We start from the raw sequence: 18592 nt of genomic DNA on the forward strand, positions 1-18592 counted from the left end.
TTCAACTTATTTTAATATTTTTTGTTAAATGCCATATGTTCATGATCTCCAACATCAGCATAGTAATACCATTTATCACTGCCCCTGAAACATAAGATGTAAGAACTAAACAATTCTCAAAAATTTTGAGTGAGTTCCTTGAATATTCATAAGAAATTGTGCTTTCTGATTCCAGAAAGTGTGCTTCTATTTTTTCTATAATACCACATTGTTATGTGGCTGACTACTATTATTTTACTTCAGATTTATGACTTACTACTTGACTGTGTATGACAACTATCAGGGATAGTTAGTTACTGTTGTGTATTGAAAATAAAATGGCAATTGAAATCAGATAAACCTAAGATAATAATTTAGTTCTAGTAAGGTATGGTTGAGTAAATCTCAATCAACTTCTGAAATATGTATAGTAAGAAACAAAATTAGAATTCATGGGACTCTATTTTCTAATTATATTGCAATGGTATTTTATGGCAATTTGGGTTATGAATCTAAACATATATGGTATGAGGCTTTAAATAGTTTCAAATTACAAGTAAAATATAAAATAACTGAGACCTTCTTAAATTAAAAAAAAGTCAATAATTGTATAATTTCAAATTTGAGGAAAAAGTAAAATGTAAGAAGTGTTTATTACAACATTAAGTAAACCAAAATATTACCTTCCATTCTTTAGTCTAGAATTACAGTAATGCTTGCGTTCCATGTTTTTTTGAAAATTCATTCTCTAATAATCTTGTGAACTACACTAGGAGAGAATTAGGTCATAAAAACTGCCATTTTCCCCACATAAATCCAAATTAGTTTCAGAGCAGGTGATGAACAGACATAAAGTATAAAGTCCTTCTCCATCAGAAAATGTCTCTAGACAGTCAAACATAATGAGAAATCATGTAAGTACAGCAATTAAGTCAACTGAATGGTTTTAATACTTAGTGATTGGTTTTATTTCTAATTGAAGCCAAGGCACTTATTGCCACCACCTATGCTTCTGGATGACTTTTGACAGGAAGATTGTACAGTATTCTTTTTTTGACAAAATTTGTAGAACATCGTCTATATTTGTTAGATACAAAAACAAAACGTACAATTTTGTTGTCCCTTTGTAAAGGTAAAGTACTTTTCTTTCCATGACAACTCAATGAGATCATTATCATTATAAGCACCATCATCGCTGTTGTTGTCATCATCATCCTCACCATCATCACATCATCCCACTATTGCATTAAAAATTTTTGGTCCAGAAAGTCACATCGTTGTTTACAGTCAAATATTTTAACTCTCTTTTCATTACGACAAATGCTTATCTCTATCTAAAATGAATATTTATGGGAAAGTTTGTTTCTTCACTGAGGGTGGCAAAGTGGCCCAAACTTAAGAGCATTGTGTTTTGTGCTGTCTACAGAGTTCTCCCTGGCTTCCTGAAGAAGCTCCTTTGATTTACCTGAAGTGACAGTTCGTGTTGGTATCTTCATTATTGCTGTTACAATATCATTTGACTCTTACGATGTTAGCCATTTAGTGTTACCCAGTGACTCGCAACTTTCAGCTATCATCTACGTTTGTTGTTTGAGAACACTTGGGAATATCTTGAATTTTACTATATAGTTGCTACAAGAGATCTCTTATCTCTTTCTATATAACATAGGCTATTCACTCCTTTCACAAGTATTTATGGAATGCCTTCCATGGGCTAAGATTTTGCTACAGATATTTTGCCAGTATAAATTAATACTATCCAATAATCTCTTTCTCTGAAACTCATGCCCTAAATTTGCCTGGGGTAGCATTCATGTTCGAGTTATGCTTACAAAAAGTATTTTTCATCCCACAAATATTTTGTGGTCCTTTGGGGCTGGAAATAGAACCCTGAAATAATAAAGAGATTACTTTTGTTGCCATAAAGTTAATTCCAGTTTTGTTTTGTTTTTTAAAATGGAGGGTCTATGGCAAACAACTAACAAACATATAGTAAAAAATAATTTAATTATAAATATTATGTTGAAGATAGTGAATTAGATAATTAGTAAAATAGAGAATAACTGTAAACATATTGACAGGACATTTTACTGGGTAAGACCTTATTCAGAAAGTAATCCTTTAGCAAAAACCTTATTTATGAGAAAGAGATATTCATAAAAATACATTTGGTGGTATACTGGAGCCAAAAGCATAGCAGAGAGACAGTGTGGCTTGAGCATACTGAAGTGTAGAAAATGTGGTATAAGAAAAACTGCAACACAATTTGAAAAGACCCTGCTGGCTATGTAATGAAGAATGGATTACAGGAAAGCTGGAGTGAAAGCATGGAGGCCAGTGAAAAGGCTGTTCTACTGGTCTAGGAGATGTTGTTACTGGGGCAAATATGGGAGAGGTGAAAATGAAGTAAAAAATATCATGATGATTTTGGAAGTGTAGTCAGGACCTGTCAGTAGTATGAGTTGTTGGAGAAAGAAAGCAAATAAAGATATGTCTTTTTTATTTTTTGCTTATGGAACTGTGTGTGTGTGTGTGTGTGTGTGCATGTGTGTGTGAGGTGTGTGTGAGTGTGTGTGTGTGTGTGAGAGAGAGAGAGAGATGATATCTTGAAATAGGAATAAAACATTTTAGGAATAAAGTCAGTGGGTCAGTTTTAAACATATTTACTTTGAAATTCCTCTTAGACTTCTGTGAAAAGATATATAGATGTATATGATGTCTGCCTTTCAGGAAAGAATACTACAGTGAAATGTAAATTTCACCATCACTCACACAGAGACGGTCACAGTGGGACTGGAAGAGATCAAACCTCAAGAGAGAATTTAGATGAGAGAAGGAACAAAAGAAATTTCTTCTTGAGAAGTAGTTGAGAAATCTAAAAGTGAGATTTTAAATAAAGGAAGAGATGCCTACTTATAATCTTAAAATGGTTTCTTCATTAACTACAGGGTAAATTTCAAATATCTAAGTTTGAAACACAATATCCATGACAATAGGACACAACTGATCTTTCAGTGCACTACTTATGATATTCTCTTTTATCCCAGCCTACCTTCCATCCACGATACCATATTTCTTGAAATTTTCCCCTCAATAAACCTCCACTTGGCCCTGACTTATCGATATCCTGTTCAAATTCAAGTTTTCAACAAATTTTCAGACAATTACCAGTTATATTTTTATATTTTTGTTTTTGATGAATAGATAATTTACAAACTACACTTATGCTTATTTTTATTCATTTCCCTAATTGATTGTTACTATCTAAATTGAAGTAATTCAATCTTAATTTTTACTGATCTGCAAAACTCAGATTAGTACTGGCATAATACAGGTACCTTGTGTGAGAAGTTATTGAACAGATACTAACATTTTAAGTGGTTCATGTTCTTTATGTTTAATCATTAGTATTGAGTATATGTTATTAGAAAACAAAAATTGTATCTTATGTTAAAACTTGAGCTGTTACAATGATGTGGCTTTGTTTTCTCATTCTAATGCATTGCATCACATATAATGTGATCCAACTGAAATTATTAAGCCTTGGTTATTTAAAAAATATAGTACAGTTCTGTGCAAGCAAACCTTCTATTGAACACAATTCAGTTTAAATCTAAATTGAACTCATGTTTCCAAGGCAATAAGAATAAAAATAAAACTCACTATATGCTGAGCAGATAAAATATAGTAATCCTTGGGAAGAATGATCTGAGTTAGTAAATATTTCAAGTCATATAATACTTTATAGCATATAATTGTATCATCTTCTGGTATATATTTTCATTGAGCTCAACTACTTATAAATATTTGATGAGCAGATAAAAATTATCATACTAGTTTTTAAAAAATGTGGGTTCCCTGTGTGTTTTAGTGTTTTTAAAATTATGTTTTTTTTACATAATGTAAAAAGTATTTTTGATAAAAAACATTTGATATGATTCAGCATTATAGTAAGGTTAAGTTGAGGAAAGAATTAGAATATCATAATAGTTCAGCAAGTAATTTTAAAATCTACATTATGTGAATTATGATTAATGTTATTCAACTAAATGGCACTATAAATAACCAGAAAGGGGCTACACATCTCTTAAAATAGTTTTGTTTTCTTACTTGCATTCAAATCTGTCAAAGAAATATATCAGTCACTGAAATGTCTACCCCTTCTAAGGGATTAATATTTTCCCATATTAATGGAGAAATATGGAAATAAACACTAAATAATCATAATGGCAGTGATGATTGTGATCATGATGACAAACATGACAGGGACAAGACGACAATAAAGATGATGATAAGAAACAACTCTTTAGTATGAGTCTACCAGAACCTGGTACCAGAACGAGAAAAAACTCTTTAAATGGGTCTAGCAGAACCTGGATATATATATAAACATATATATATATATATATATATATATATATATATATATATATATATACACACACACACACACACACACACACATACACCTACACACCAGACAACTTAATATAGTCAATAATGAAAATAAAGCATGTTGATTATGGGAAAACTCAATGAATCACTCTTACAATTCTGTGAAAAAATTACCTGATAATATATTTAGCAAACCATTGAAAAAAAATCAACAAGGAAGAAGCTTGGCCTCTAAGAACAAAGGAACTAACAATACTGTGCAATGAAAAGAAATTATAGGATGAAATTTGGTGTTGAAAACATGGAGAAGTGCTTTAAGGTTTCATGATTACAGATAACTGAAGTGAAATTAGAAAGAGGTATGACAGACAATGAACTTAGAGAAGTTACCAATTTCAGTGAGAAGGAATGCTTGAGGTGGGATGAGGTAAAGGATGTCACATGGTCAAAAGTCCTTTACTTTAACTCCTCTTGAATCTTGAATACTTAGGGTGGGTGCTTCTTCTTGAAAAAGACAGCTTCAAGAACGTGTGCAGGAACAAACAAAATAGAAACAGACCCAGATACGGAGAACAGACTGGGGATGAGGAGGTGTGGGGTCTGGAGGTAAAAAAGGTGAGAGGATTAAGACATACAAATTGGTAGTTACAAAATAGTCACAGAGATGTAAATTATAGCATTGGAGATATAAAAACATTGTAATAACTACATGTGGGGTGACATGAGTACTTGAAATATCGAGGAGATCACTCTGTAAAGTACATAGCTCTCTAACCACCAAGCTGTACATCTGAAACTAATAAAGAATGATATTGAATGTAAACAGTGATTTAAAAAATATTAAATTTAAAATTAACAACAACAAAAAAAAAAGACAAAGAAAAAGAAAAGAAAGAAAAGCATCCACACAAAGTGCAGTGTTATCAACCAAAAACATTTACTTTTCCTTACAAGCCTAGAGACATCTGGGTAATTTTTCTGGAAATGAGTAGGTTTTCTAGGACTGATGTTGGTCAAGTAGTTAACTTTGCTGCTCCTGAATGGGCTTGCTCAGATATTCCAGATGTCAGCTGGGACAACTGGGCACTTCCCAGAAGGTCCCTCATGTCCAACATACATGCCCAGACTTATTACCATGAACTCATTTTCCAGTAGAAAGAACAGGAGTGCACAAGGACTTGAGATCTAGACTCCAGAATGGCATACCATACATGTCACCACATTCTACTGGCCATAGAAAATAATAAGGTTAGGCCGTATTTAAGACTTTGTCAATATAGGCCATCACCTGATGAGGGGAGGTACAAAGTAACATTAAAAAGACACTGGTACAGGTTGTGGTGATAAATAAAGAACAGTTCCTACATCTACCAGAAAAAAAAAACTTCGTAAATTAAAAAATACCTAAATATCCATTGAGAGCAATATAGAAACACATTTACTTATAGATGTAGGTATGTGCTTATTGGTATATTATTTAATATTTTGACAATAAAACTGGGTAAAGCTATGGTTAATGAAAGTGTGCTAAATGTCCTTTCTTTCAAAAAAGTCAATATACAGGGGTGGGTAAAAGTAAATTTACAATTATAATACAAATAATACAGTATTCAATACAGAATTGTGCCTAGAGGGTGGCGGCAGGCAGCAGGACCCCAAATTGCTTTTCGGTAGCATAACTACTATTGAATCAAGATTAAAGCATTTCCATCTCCCTAAAAATTATCCTGTGTCTTGTTGTATCATCCTTTCCTCTAGCCCCATAGCCCAAGGCAACCAGTGATCTACTTTCTGTCTCTATAATTTTGCATTTTCTAGAACTTCATGTAGACTTTTATGCTTTGCTTCTTTCACTTAGCGTAATGCTTTTTGAGATTCATTTGTGTTGTTTTGTGTATCAGTATTTTGATCTTTTTTATTGCTGTGGATGTCTGTGACGCGATATTCTAGCGTCCGCATCGTTTAGAGCTGCGACTCAGAACATGGCGCGTTCCTAGAAGCCTCTTTCGGCATCAGTGGGCGGCGGCGCGTGGACTTGCAAGCGTGGGGCGCGGGACCAACCGACGCCACTTCGTGTTGGACAGTGGAAGCTGGAGAGCCGGGCTATTCGGACTGAGCCAATTGGTTTCCATGGATCTCAATAGTGCCAGCACTGTTGTTCTTCAAGTCTTAACTCAGGCCACCAGTCAGGATACTGCTGTGTTAAAGCCAGCTGAGGAGCAGTTGAAACAGTGGGAAACACAGCCAGGTTTTTATTCAGTGTTGCTGGTAAGTTGCTTAAAAATAGTTATTATTTTTAATAAAATGAGACACTATTCTATTGTTTTAAAAACCTACTTGTGTTGGTGGTTTACTTAGTGAAACTGATCCAAATGTTTGGCTGCCATTGCACTGCCATTTACTAATTTGAGGCATGGCACTTGGAGGACATTTAAGAGATGTTTATTGTTGGGTGAGTATACCCAAGCAGGGTATTGGTAGTATCTGCTTAGAAGGTTACACTGCCAGTTTTCTATTTTAGCCTGTAAATGCTGCCCTCAAGACTGTAAAGGAGGAAAGAGGAAGGACATCTCTAAAATCAGAGAAGGAAAACTCTGACCCCAAAAAACCTCCGCTGCCTTGCGGCATACCTCTTCAGGGGAAAGGCTAAGGGAGTAAACCCCGACAGAAAATCCGGAGCCGGAGTCCCTAAGGCGGTTTGACATTGTAGTCAACACCGGCAACTCCTGCGGCGCACCTGAAGCCAAGCTGTATTGACTTTGTCTTTCCCTTGGACCCTTCAGCTGCGAAGAGAGGGGGGGTCTGCTGCATGGGCAACAGCAGACCCTCTATATCACCCTGCCCAGGCTCTGTAGCTTCAGTTTCACTTGAGAGGACACTCCAGCGTCATCGCAAGATGCCGACTCAACACGGGAGGAGACAGATACCGGTTATAAGCTCATCCGATTGGTGAAGGAAACGAGCGCCAGGGGTCTCCTCTGACGGTGGGAGAGGTCATCGCACCTCACTGGACAGCTACCGTCTCGCCATGGCTCGCCTGCCCCACTGGGTGCGTGGGGATCAGAGAGGCGCCTCTCGAAAAGTGGGCCACAAAACACCCGCACCAGTTAATTCCAAGCAAACAACAAGAAAGAAGCCTCCGGCTCTTCGCCTCGCTAGCTGGAACATCAGGACCATGTGCCCCGGACTTACTGCAGACCTTCCGTGGATCAAGGGTGCCAGGAAAACCGCTGTCATCGATAGGGAACTGGCACGACTAAACATCGACATTGCGGCTCTACAGGAGACCCGGTTGGCCGACAACGGAACTATCAGAGAAACCAACTACACCTTCTACTGGCAAGGGAAGTCTCCGGACCAACCAAGACAGCATGGTGTTGGGTTCGCTGTGAAGAACACGCTTGTTAACTCCATAGAGCCACCCACAGGAGGCACAGAGAGATTACTTACCCTCCGATTGTCAACAACTTTCGGCCCAGTCAGCATTCTTAGCGCGTATGCCCCAACCCTCTGCGCCACCACCGAAGAGAAAGAACAGTTCTACCATGCACTGGACGAAGCGTTATCCAAGATCCCCAGAAGTAACGCTCTCTATCTCCTTGGAGACTTCAACGCAAGAGTAGGAGCCGACCACATGGCCTGGCCCACCTGCCTTGGAAACTTTGGGAGAGGAAAGATCAATGAGAATGGTCAGCGACTGCTTGAGCTTTTGTGTCACCACGGCCTGTGCGTGACAAACACATTCTTCAAGTGCAAAGAGATCCACCAGGTGTCATGGAGGCACCCCCGCTCCCGTCATTGGCACCAGCTTGACCTCGTCATCACCAGAAGAACGGATATTGGCAGCACCCTCCTCACCCGCAGCTACCACAGTGCAGACTGCGACACGGACCATGACCTCGTGGTAAGCAAGGTGCGCATAATGCCGAAGAGGTTGCACCACTCCAAGATGAAGGGTCGCCCACGCATCAACACCAGTTGTGCCAGCAACCCAGTTAAGACCCAGCAATTCATCAACAAGATGGAAGATGCACTCGGCGAGGGAGTGGCGGCAGATGACATTATCGAATCCAATTGGCCACGTCTCCGCGACGCCATATACAACTCCGCCATTATTGCTTACGGGAAGAAAGAGCGGAAGAACGCTGACTGGTACGAGGCTCACTGGGAAGAAATGGAACCCGTGATCGAGGCTAAGAGGAAGGCCCTACTGGCTTACAAGGTCACGCCCACTCCCAGTACACTTCAAGCTCTACGGGCTGCCAGGAACAAAGTCCAGAAGACCGCCCGCCACTGTGCCAACACCTATTGGCTAAACCTGTGCAGAAGCATTCAGGAAGCTGCCGATATAGGCAACGCACGAGGAATGTATGAGGGTATCAAGAAGGCAACAGGCCCAATCCCCTCCAAGATCGCCCCCCTTAAGTCCAAGACAGGTGAGGTCATCACTGACCAGGAACAGCAAATGCGGCGGTGGACCGAGCACTACCTCGAGCTGTACACAACGAAGAACACCGTAACAGACACTGCTCTTAAAGCCATCCCAGACCTACCAGTCATGGAGGAGCTAGACACCCCACCTACTGCGGCAGAGCTCGGCAAAGCCATCGACCGCCTCGCTTGCGGGAAAGCACCAGGAAGCGACGGAATCCCTCCAGAAATCCTAAAGAGCGGGAAACCAGTCCTGCTACAGCCGCTCCACCATCTACTCTGTCTCTGCTGGAAAGAGGGTTACATCCCCCAGGATATGAGAGACGCCAACATTATCACCATGTACAAGAACAAAGGAGACCGCAGCGACTGCAACAACTACCGGGGCATCTCTCTCCTCAGCGTCGTCGGCAAAGTATTCGCCCGGGTCGCTCTTGCCCGCCTGCAGACCCTTGCTTCCCGCGTCTACCCAGAGTCCCAGTGTGGCTTCAGAGCTGGCCGATCAACAGTGGACATGATCTTCTCCCTACGCCAGCTGCAGGAGAAGTGTCACGAGCAGCATAAACCACTCTACCTCGCCTTTATTGACCTCACGAAGGCGTTTGATCTGGTCAGTCGAAGCGGACTCTTCAGCTTGCTACGGAAGATTGGCTGTCCACCACATCTGCTTGCTGTGGTCATGTCCTTTCACGACAACATGCACAGCACGGTGTCCTACAACGGCGCAACCTCTGAGGCCTTCCCAGTCAGCAGCGGAGTAAAGCAGGGCTGCGTCCTCGCGCTTACGCTGTTCGGAATCTTCTTCTCCATGCTCCTCCAATACGCCTTTAAGGACTGCAGCGAGGGTGTCTTCATTCACACCAGATCCGATGGCAAGCTCTACAACCTGGCCCGTCTATGAGCCAAGACCAAAGTCAAAGAGGTGCTCATCCGTGAGATGCTCTTCGCCGACGACGCAGCTTTGACATCACACTCCGAAGAGGGACTCCAGCAGCTAGTCACTTGCCTTTTCCACGCATGCAAGGAGTTCGGACTAGCCATCAGCCTGACGAAGACGAACGTTATGGCTCAAGGCACGGGGACTCCCCCATGCATCACCATCGACGGATACACCCTGGAGGTTGTCAACGACTTCACTTACCTCGGGTCCACCATCTCAAGCTCTCTGTCAGTCGACTTGGAGGTCAACCGGAGAATCGCCAGGGCAGCCACAGTTATGGCCAGACTGAACCGGCGAGCGTGGAACAATTCCAGCCTCACTGAGAAAACCAGACTGCGCATCTACCAAGCCTGCGTACTCAGCACTCTCCTCTATGGCAGCGAGACGTGGACCACCTACGCAAGGCACGAAAGGAAACTCAACAGCTTCCACATGAGGTGCCTGCGACGCGTCCTGCATGTCACCTGGCAGGATAAGGTCCCCAACACCGAGGTGCTGAAGCGAGCCAATATGAGCAGTTTGCATGCAGTTCTTAGCGAGAGACGCCTCAGGTGGCTCGGCCATGTCAAAAGAATGGATGCAGGCCGTATCCCCAAAGACCTCCTCTACGGCGAGCTAGCAGAAGGCCAGAGGATGACAGGGCGCCCAAAACTGCGGTTCAAAGACATCTGCAAAAAGGACATGACACAATGCTCCATCAATCTCAACACATGGGAAGTTCAAGCAGACGACCGCCTAGCCTGGAGGCTCGCGGTCAGGCAAGGTACGTCACGCGCGGAGGCTGCGCGCAACGAGGAGGTGGTCCAGAAAAGATCGAGGCGGAAGCAGCGTCAACAGCAGCAACAACAGCCATCTGCCTTCACCTGTACCAAGTGCGGCAGGGATTGTCACTCCCGAATCGGACTGCACAGCCACTCTCGGCGGTGCAGATGGACTCTCGGGAAGCTACGCCATCGTCTCTCGAGACGGACGGCTGCCGACGATGACGACAGTATTCAATAAATAATATAAGAATAAATTGTGAACCTATTTGCCTTCTACTGTTGCCTACCCCTGTATTTTATACACATTTCACATGTTAAGAAATTGGGTTTTAAAGAGATTATTCAGAAGTATATAGATAAGTATATAATACATTTAAAAATGGACAAAATGGTTGAAGTTGAAGGGCTGGGAAGTAAGAAGCTTAGTTTTTGTATATGATACAGTACTGTATTCTTTGAACAAAATTTTTCTTGTGTACATACATATCTATGCATTTAAAATAATGACTTTTGCAAAATAAACATTTTTAAGAACAGAAATAGTGGGTGTACACCACTTGTTTGAAAATGGGAATTTCTGTCTTTATGGTAGGAAAAAATACAACTGTGACTTTAGAAGAAGTAGAGTCCAGCCCTTCTTCCAGTTGAGATTCTTTTTTCACCTCCTAAAATGGCATATTCATGAGATTGCACATGTATTGTCTGTTTCTACCCATTATATTTCACTTAGACTGTGCTACAAGACACTGGGCATTTTATAGATATTCATAAGGGACATGTTGTATAATTTTCTTTCTCATTGCTTTTGGCATTCTATTCATCTATTCCTAGTGTGGAACAAAAGCGAGATGAACACTCTGTTCCCTATTTTCGTGGATTCCTACAGTATTCAAAGGAGAATAAAGCAGATAGCAATTGGGATTGAGTATATTAGACTCTGAAATGTAAAATACTTTCTCTACATTCTCACTTTAAGTTTTATCATTTTGGAACACACCATTGTGACTTTCTTATCTGACTGGAATTCCTGATGTATACATAGTAGGTTTGATTTAAAAAGGTCTTGGAAGCATGCCTTCCTTACACATTTTCAAATTTAGTTTCTCAGATCTTTGTAGGTATTGCTATTGTTTAAAAGATTGAGAACATTAGAAATATTGGGCATTGTATACCCTTCTCTCTTATTAGATTTCTAATATTATTTGGGGAAAATTAATGATTAAAATATCATATAAAATTAAGTCAAGGAGAGGCTATCGGAGATCTAAAATGTCATGTGACACAGAAATTCCATTTTTCTAATATAGTTCACTTTATTTATGACTTCTAAAATGTCTTCAATTCTCCATTGAGCACCTTTAGGTATTCTCCAAATTGTTATTTTAGCTCTCTTACTTTGTCTTTCCCAATACTAGAGAATATCTATGTCTTGCAGCTAAAATTGTATACATTTATGCTTATATAAAAGTATCAAATATAATGATTAAAACAGGTTTCTACTGCATAAATATGGTAGCTGACTAGTTTAGGCTGAATTGTGTTCCTCCAAAATTTATTTCTTAAACCCTAATTTCTAGCACCTCAGAATATGACTATGTTGGCCACAGAGCCTTCAACGAGATGATTAAGTTCAAATGAACCCTGTAGGGTGAGCCCTAAAACAATCTGGCTGGTGTCATAAGGAGATTAAATTTGGACATACAAAGAGACACCAGGATTGTAGGTACAGAGAGAATAAACATATAAATACTACTTTGCTTTCAGATATTTATTCTGTAATTTCTTTGAACCATTGTTTGCTCGTTTTTGAGTTAAAATTATTCCTTGAACCATTGTTTGCTTGTTTTTGAGTTAAAATTATTCCTTTCCTGATATTCTTTTAAAAAAGTCTCTATTCTTTTTCAGAGTAAATTATTTTCTGTAGCCTGCAGCTATTTTCAATACTCAAAGAATTAATAATGGTGTTGGCAAAGGTCAGCCTAGCTTTTACCAGCTCTATGACACAAAAATATTTTTGCTGGTCATGTGTGCAGCACTTATATGCCTGATTCTATTTGTTATTTTTGTTAATAATATTGATAAAATTATATCTACAAAAGAAACAGTATAGATTATGCCTCACTTCAGTTCAAATTCAAATGAAATTATTAAGCACCAACTAAGCCAGGCATTTTGATAAATGCTAACATATATTAATGCAATACTCAATTATTCAGAATTCAAAACATTTTAGAGAAAGACAGTACTGAATTTTATATTTGCTTATTATATATTTCTTCAGAACATTTATAAATTTTCTGTAAAATCTATTTGAGCATGTGGATGTTAAAATATATAAACAAATCACTATTTTAAAGCTTCAATTTAGCTGAAAACATTCCTTTATATTTAACTTATATCAATGGCATGAAAATAATTACTTATAGTTTACCATACACTTCTTTACCTCTGAGAATATAGTATTTAATAAATGTTTAGATCAATTAATTCTCTATGGCTATTTTCATGTAGCATGTTAACCTTCTTTGAGTCACTATGAGGACTCAAAATAAATAGAAATAAATTTAAAAGTTCATTAGCTTAAACTCCAACCCACTATGAGCCTCTTCTAATACATTGTCATCTGGCCTATGCTTGAGAATACCCCACATCAGGAACTCTTCCTATTATGAAGCAGATCATCATATTAATGAACAACCCTAACACTGGAATAATCATCCTTAATTGAGCTGAAAACTGTCTCCTCTTTTATTTCTAACTTATGTTTTCAGTTGTCTTATTAAGCAATTATTTCTTCCAAATATCAGCATTTTCATAATTAAAGGCATCATGCCTTTATTTTCCTATTCTATTTCCGATTAGTTTCATATTAGATACCCTACATGTCTTTTCTTTTTCCTTTTCTAAAAATTGTTCCACATTTCTTCCTAGTCTGGATATGCTCTAGTTTGTCCATGCCTGACATGCAAAAGGCCTGACTTATACCATTAAGTTTTACTGTGAATATCTTTTTTACTTAATTAAATTTTATTTTACTGTTATTGTATTTTTTCCATTACCATTTGTCCCCCTTATACCCTCTTCCACCTCCACCCATCACCCCCACCCTGTAGTCACCACACTGTTGTCCATATCTATAAATCCTTTTCCTTTGTTTGCTCAGTCCCTCCATTACCTAGCCATTCCCCCCAATTCCAGCTGTCAGACTGCTCTCTATCTCAGTCTTTATTTAGCATCTTAGTTCAGTTTGCAGAGAAACAGTAGAAAGCACACAATTACTCAAGTGGTCAGTGGCACTGGCAGAGCTAGGGTCAAGCACATAATGGGAAGTGCTCCAGCAGAGAACATTTTTACATGGAAATTGAGATAAGTTCAGAGAATCACCTGTCAGCTCTGCAAAATGGATGTTTCTGATAGATGGGCTTACAGTTTCGACTGATAGTTAGCTTCACATATCAGTACTGCTGGAATTAGCTAAGAGATTTTACTACCTACCGTGGGGCTTGAGCTCAGTCTTATTGACCAGATTTCTGCTAAGTGTCATCCAGCCACCAGTGCCATTCAAGAGACCAGTGACTGGCTGTCCTTAGTCCTCTTAGACTTTAACAGACATTCCAAATTTAATGAAAATAATGGGGTCATACTCTTTATGTCATTCTTATTTCTCAAATTAAACTTTTAATCACAAATGAACCTTCAAAATTTATAACAGTTTCACTTTACATATATAATTTTAGTATAGCTGTCATTATCTAATTTAAAAATAAATAATTTTAAAAAACATTCATGACTTAGATTTCAGAAATTTACCAATTTACTTGAGTGTTTCAAATGCTTGGGATACATTTGTGGGTTTAACCCCTTAGCTATATCTGTTTCATTTCTTCCACTAGATTTTATTGGGAATCTACTATTTCACTAGTATTGAGAAATATTGCAGTTCTTGACTTAAATAGGAGATCTATCTTTACCTACTGTTATGGACTGAAATATGTGTCCTCCAAATCCACATGTTGAGGTCTTAATCCCTCAGTGCGATGGTATTTGGAGACAGAATTTTTAGGAGGTAATTATGATTAATCGGGTCATAAAAGTGGAGCTCCAGTCAAAAAGGATTGGTGTCTTTATAAAAAGAGGAAGAGACACTGGCATGCTCTCTCTCTCTCTCCCCCTCTCCCCCCCCTCTCTCTCTCTGGGTATATAGAGAAAAAGTCATGTGTGTAGCAAGAAGGCCAATTGCAAGCTAGAAAAAAAGGACTAACAAAAATCAACCCTGCTGGTACCGTAATCTTGGACTTCCATTGTTTAGCATGGACTTCCATTGTCTAAAACTGTGAGGGAAAAAAAAATTTTTTTTTTTGAAGCCACGCAGTCAGAGGTATTCTGTTATGGTAGCCTGAACAGACTAATACATCTACTAACACACACAGTATGTGTTATGAGTATATTTGGGGGGGGCTACATTGCAATGTGCTATAAAAAACAAGATGAAGGTTAAAAATCTAGGGGAAATACAGCTCACCCATAAAAATTAAATGCATTTTCTTAAGTACGTGAAATGCTTCAAATCTTACTGATCCAATCACATTTTATTGGCATTTCAAGTATGCACCTTAAAGAGAGCACAATACTCCTGTATTGCTCAGATATTTCAACATTTCTTTCATTTATAAGAGATCACAGTATTTATTAATACCAGAATTGGCAATATCAAGAAGACTGCTGTTATTCAAAGTTAAAAACACATTTATATAACTTATTTTAATTTAGATTGCAGAGATATTCAATGTTAAGCTTTTTCTTTCTTACTACATTCAACACAAATTACTGGTTTTCTATTTGCAATATTATCCATCCAATTTCTCCACAAGTGCTGACCTGGACTAACATGGCATAAAACCTTATTAAATTGGATCACCTTCTTTAACCAAAGATGCAAGATTAAGTGTGCTGAAGATGTGTTTGCGCATGAAACTCTGTCCCTGGACTACAAAGAAATAAAGAGAAGTTTGTTCAAGCTTATCAGCTCCTACTCCACCTTTTTATTTCTGAAATTGAAGCTTGTTCTATTTCTCAGGCACTGTATGCTCTGGTACACACTTACCACATTGAGCCCAAAGAAGAAGAAATTGTTCTGATGTTCTCAGGTACTGAGAGTTTTAGGGTAACATATTTGATCTCCTTAAATGTAAATAAGTTGATTAGTTAACAAATATTTTTTAAAAACTTTCAATTGTGTACTATGGGCTGTTCTACATATTAGAAAAGATGATGAATAAAGAAAATATATCTGCCTTCAAAATCTAATGCAGCTTCCCTTGACTATTCTTGCACGTCTTCCTCCATACATACATCAACCATCTCATTTAGTTCAGTTAGAACTAAATTCTGCTCTAGAATCACAGCATAAAGAAATGGCTGTAGTGCTCCAGGGAGTTCAGGCGCCTGGCCTAAGTACAGTTACATGCGCAAAGGAAGAAGACTATCACTTTTGCCAGTAATTGGTTGTTTAAAATGGACTTCTTTTGGATGATGAGCTACAGTAACCTGGTGAATACCAGCATTTATTATTTCTAGAGAGGATATCATGTGCCTGTAATAAAGTTGTAAAGCAATATCACACATTAAATCCAGGGGCTATGGATATGTGTGTACCCAGTGTCCAGGATACTTAAATTGATAACTAATATCATTTGATAACTAACTCACATAAATACATCAAAATCTTATACCAGTAGGCTCAGGGAAATCAATTTTAAAATAGCCTTGTTATGTATGGAAACAACTGTGATCCATTTTATGCTAAAGCTCCACAGATAGGTTTCCTGGTAGTCAGAAAATTCTATTAGTTCCTACTATATTTTGAAAGATTAGCTCCTGTTGATTTCTGCTGCATGGTTATGAGATATCTTTGGCCTGAGTGGGTACATATATTATCAGAAATCATGGACTGAGCTTCCCACCCTTACCAAATTTCAGTGACTCCACTGTCCATTTGTGACACGTGTTCCACAACCAAAAAAAAAAAAAAAAAAACCTCCAAAGCAATCATTCATTGATTTACTTTCCTAGATAGAATAGCTATCATCTCCATACTGATATCATGTTATTCTGTTCAGTAGAAACAGATAGTATCATCAGAAACCATGGTTACATCGAAGATTCACCAAGTCTTGCCTGGGAAGTCTTTAAAATCACTAATATGCTTTCTCTTTCTCTTCCTCTCATGACACATTTTGTTCTGGAATTTCATTTAATTATTATTCTTCCTTCTGTTCTCTTTTTGTTTTAAAAAGAAAACTCTTGGTTTTCATCTTTGTTGCTTTATAGACAATGGCACAAGAGCAGAATGCATAGTTTTCTTAAGGACTCATGGAAAATTCTCCTGAATAAGTTATAAAACAAGCCCCAATAAATTCATACAAAGTAAGTTCTCAGACCACAAAGGAATAAAATAAAAATCAGTAACAAGAAATTTGGGTATTTCACAAACATGTAGAAGTTAACTAATAATATACTCTTAAATAACCAATGACTGAAAAAGAAAAGCGCAGGGGAATTAGAAAGTAGTCTGAGATGGATTGAAAAGAAAATATGAAGTATCAAAACTTATGGGATGCAGGTAAAGTAGCCATTACAGAAAAAAATGTATAGTTTTAAAATTTTATATTAAAAATGAACATTCTTAAGTCAGTACCCTAACTTTCCACCAGAAGGAACTTAGAGAAAACAAGCAAACTCTTTCAAAGCTAGCTTGCTACCTTAACACGCAACAGGATGCATGAAGAAGCCATGCATTATAAAGATCAGAGCAGAAATCAGGAAAACAGAGATTAGAAAACAATAGAGAAAATCAACAAAGGCAAAAATCAATTTTTGAAATGATAAATAAATTTACAAATCTTTAGGTAGAATAAAATGAGGGATATCACTACTGATGATATTTCAACAAGTTGGATAACTTAGGGGGAATAAATTGATTTACAGAGAAATACAAACTACTAAAATTGTCTCAAGAAGAATTAAAAACTCTGAGCATAATGTTTAATTGAATAGACACTAATGACTAAATGAGTATTTTTTTAAAATACCTCCCCCAAATAAATTCCAAGCACACAGGATTCCTTTAATGAATTTTGCTGAATATTTAAACAAGAATTCATTACACTATATCCTCAAATACTTCAAAATCAGAAGGGGAAACAACAATTTTCAACTCACTCTATATTCCATTACCCGTACCAAAACCAGATAAATGCATGAACATAAAATAAAAACTATTGGCCAATATCTGTTGTGAATATCTATAGAAAATATTCAAAAATTACTACCAAATGAAATCCTCCAACATTTACAAGAGATTATATACTAAATAGATATATTTGAAATGAAAGGTTGTTTTAACATCTGAAAATCAATAATGTAATATACAATATCAATAAGATAAGGGGGAAATACATATCATATCAATACATGCATGCAAAGCATTTGATAAAAAATAACACCTCTTTTTCATTATGACACAACTAGGAGTAGATGAAAACTTCTTCAGTATTATAAAGGGCATCTATAAAATTCCCATTAGACTTAATTGTGAAAAAACTACATTTTTTTCTTGTTTTTCTTTTTTTATATGCTTTATTGATTATGCTGTTACAGTTGTCCCAGTTTCTTTTCCCTTTGTTCCCCTCTATTCAGTGATCACACTCCCTCCAGTTACGTGCCCTAAGTCCATGCCCATTGGTTGTGCATATAGTTCTTCTCAACATCTTCCTGTCTACTCCGCTCCTTCCTACTATGCTTCTTAATTCCTGTACTATCTCCCACCCTTTCCCCTCTTTCCCCTTCCTGCTGACCTCCCCCCATAATGTTCCCCATACCTATAATTCTTTTCCCATTCTCAATGCCTACTTAGTTTGCCTTTGTTTGGGTTCCCTAGCTTCTGTTGTTGGTTGTTGTGATACAGTTTTTATTTTAATGTTCATAGTTTTGATCCTCTTTCTCTTACACAAGTCCCTTTAACATTTCATATAACAGTGGTTTGGATCTGATGAACTCCTTTAGTTTTATTTTGTCCTGGAAG

Source organism: Furipterus horrens, unplaced genomic scaffold (assembly GCF_987537825.1).
Source record: "Furipterus horrens unplaced genomic scaffold, mFurHor1.1.pri manual_scaffold_5, whole genome shotgun sequence".
NCBI classification, from domain to species: Eukaryota; Metazoa; Chordata; class Mammalia; order Chiroptera; family Furipteridae; genus Furipterus; species Furipterus horrens.